The sequence below is a fragment of the Triticum dicoccoides genome, chromosome 4B, assembly GCF_002162155.2.
Source record: "Triticum dicoccoides isolate Atlit2015 ecotype Zavitan chromosome 4B, WEW_v2.0, whole genome shotgun sequence".
Lineage (NCBI taxonomy): Eukaryota > Viridiplantae > Streptophyta > Magnoliopsida > Poales > Poaceae > Triticum > Triticum dicoccoides.
This window is the reverse complement of record NC_041387.1, coordinates 117,854,437-117,857,634: the sequence shown is the minus strand read 5'-3', so window position 1 is coordinate 117,857,634 and position 3,198 is coordinate 117,854,437. Positions and strand designations below refer to the sequence as shown.

The 3,198-nt window shown below is 58.9% G+C and overlaps 1 pseudogene; it reads right to left on the bottom strand.

Moving 5' to 3' along the window:
- Positions 1-347: 347 nt before the first annotated feature.
- LOC119292570 lies at positions 348-1,378 on the bottom strand (annotated as a pseudogene).
- Positions 1,379-3,198: the final 1,820 nt, after the last annotated feature.

The following is a 3,198-nucleotide window of genomic DNA, read 5'->3' as shown; positions in this document are numbered from 1 at the left end:
AATCCACGTATGGTAAGGCTATAAACTCAGAAATCTCAAATATGATAATTCTAGTAATAAATCAATCCAGGTATGGTAAGGCCATGACTCAGGAAATTTCGAATATGGTAATTATATGGTAATAAATTTAAATTACCCAAAGGCTATCAATCCAGGTATGGTAAGGCCATAACTCAGGAAATTTCGAATATTGTAATTATATGGTAATAATTTTAAATTACCTCAAAGGCTATCCCTACTCCTAATCTACTCCTAATGAAATAGTCAGTGGTCGTTTCTTTTCGCTACATTGATCGAAGCCGCGAGTTGATCGAAACGAAATCCCCCATCGTTGAAGGAAGTCAATCTCACCCCGAGTCCTGGCCCCATCTCTCATTTCCCTTCCTAATTTCCTGATATAGATCCACATCCCTCCTCCACCGCCAGCTCCATCCTCTGCACCCGGCCGCTGCCCCCTTGCCTTCACCACCGCCACCGCCAGCCTGCGCGTCCGCCTTTACGGCCTCGACGCCTGCGCCCCCTCCCACACCATCCTCGCGCGCAAGCGCCACCTGCACATGGGCGTTGACGTCAGACGCATCGATGAGGTGGACGATGACACTGGTGGTGGTCGGGTACAGGAAGGGCGACCCTGATGCATTTTAGTAGGCATTGAGGAGCGCCGCCGTGGCCTCTCGGGGGAGCGTCTGATAGGGGTCATCGCGGCCGTCGAGCGCCTCCTGCAGTGTCATGTCCGGGCCGTATCGCCGCATGGCTAGAGGGCCGGGCGCCATGGCCACCATCATATTGGGCGTCACCACCTTCCAGTGGCACCAGTGCTCCGGCAGCGCCCACTAGTCGTACGCGCACGCCGAGCCAGAGCTAGAGTCCTCGGCCGATGTTTCGCTTGAAGAAGATGCGGGCAACAAGGGGAGCGTCTCCGGCTCTGGCTGCTGTGGCATCGTCGACGGGCGATGCCAGACGGGAGGCAGGAGTCACGGCCTGTGGCACTAGAAGATCGGCACTGGAGAAGACACCGGCCGGGCGCAACTGTCAGGGATAGTGCCGGTGGCGATGGCATGGCGGCCGCGGCCGCGGGGGAACTGGCCGGCATAGGGGTAGAAGTCCATGGGCTGATCCGGCTGCGAGAGAAGCGGCAAGGTAATATAGAGGGCGAGGCCGAGCATGCGGAAGGCGAGCGTGAGCTTGCGCGGCTCGGTGTTGGCAGTGACGAAGCAGTGGCCGGTGGCGTGGATGACGCACGCCGTTCAATGGTTCATGTCCAGCGACCTTGCATGCACACAGAGAAGTCGTGGAACCAGTTGGTGTTGCACTCCTGCACTGTGATCGGGGAGTCGCCACCAATGCACTAGATCGCCACCCACGCCCCTACATCCATCCATCCATCCGATCGCCATGCATGCATGTTGCATGTTGTGTTAGTAGGTGGGCGGTTGTCGGCGTCCTAGGAACGGGGGTCCCCCGACTTGCCTGCCTGCGGCCTGCAGCGTGGCTCAGCGGTGGCCTAGTATGACCCATATTCACCAACAAATGCTCAAGACCCTCGCGAGGGGCCAAGCCTTGCGGGGCGGATGACACAAGGCCTCCTCAGGGGCGGCCTCACCAGGAAGGCTCGCGAGGAGGCGGAGAGATCAAGGCAAGGGGTACCTCGTGAGGTGCTTGTGACGCAAGCCATGACGATCAAGACCAGGCGGGCGCCAGCCTGCGCAATGTCCTCGTTTCCTCTTTGGTGCAAAGGAGGCAAGCGCAGGCACGCAGTACTGAGGCATCAAGCAAAGGTTTCCATATTGGTGCAACTAGACCAAGACTAGCAGAGCGGCAGGACGGAGGTCACCGTGGAGCCCAAGACGGCGTCATCACCAGTGCCTTTGGCAGTCGAAGACCACCTTTAGTCAGGATAGCCTATACTAGTTGTCCCCTTTCAAAATGGCCGTTGTTGGCTCCCTTCCTGCTCAATATTTGGGAAGAGGACCGGGTCCTCTATAAATATAGATAGCCACCACAGTAGGAAGGCATCTGGATCTCATCTAGAGCTAAGAGAGTGAATCCGAGCCTAGCTCATCCACACCACCACAAGAACACCTCTCGCGAGGCTGTTCTTCCTCTGTATTGTTCATCATCAGCCCAAGAGGCAATCCACCACACCACACACTGGATTAGGGTATTACACCACGTCGGTGGCCCGAACCAGTATAAACCTCGTGTCTCTTGTGTTGTTCATCGTGCTAGCTTAGAATCGCGGCGAGGTTGTGGGCATGTTTCGGTAGGGATAAGATCTTCGTGCGCACCCCAGAGTTCGAACCTTAAGGGTTTTGCCGGAACCCGATATCCGACATTTGGCGCGCCAGGTAGGGGTGTGTCGAAATCTTCTTTCCACCGATCTGCGTTCCACTGCTTCGTCGCATCCATGTCCGGCGACTCGACGATCAACGCCGACCGCTGGGCGGCATGGCCAGCCCATGCCGCGCTGCCTGCCCAAGGAGACCTCAACCCCGCGCCTCAGGCAGCCCGCGCTCCGCAGAATGCTGCGGGACGCAGGCGATGCAGTCAATCACTGCTTACCCTCACTCCGCGGCAGGTGCGATCGGCCGCAAGGGCCTTCAACCATGCCGCGGCCACAATGTCGCACACCCAATGGAAACAAGCGAACATGAGGGCCGCGCTCACGGTGGCTCGGGGGCTGCTGCGATGCAGGTTGCAGGAAAGCGGCCGAGACGTGCTGCTCGAGTGCGTTGCCAAACTCTTGGATGCCGCAGCTTCGGGGGCGCCTCCCTTCTGTGTCCAGCTTCCACCCCAGGCCCAGGTCGGGTTATGCGGCGGGCCCATCCGCTCTCATGCGCCCTCGGGCGCGCCCAAGGCTTCATAGGCACCAGCTCAACCATCGGCGCAGGGCATCAGGCTACACCAGGACCACCCTCGGTGAGCGAGGACGTGTGCGTCGCCGCTTACGGCTCGGGCGGGCCGCTGCCCTACTATCCCCAAGGCGGCGCACTAGGCCAGGCCACATGGAGCATGGGGCACTACGGCGAAGTCTTCGGGGCGGCGGCCTCGGAGGCGTACGTGCCCCACATGGTAGATCGGGAGTACGCGCTAGAAGACGACCCTGGCTCATTTCTCGGGTCAGTCTGGGAAGAGGATACGCCAGAAGCTAAGCCTTTTCAGGAGCCCCAAGGAAGCCCCACCAAGCGCGCTGGAAGC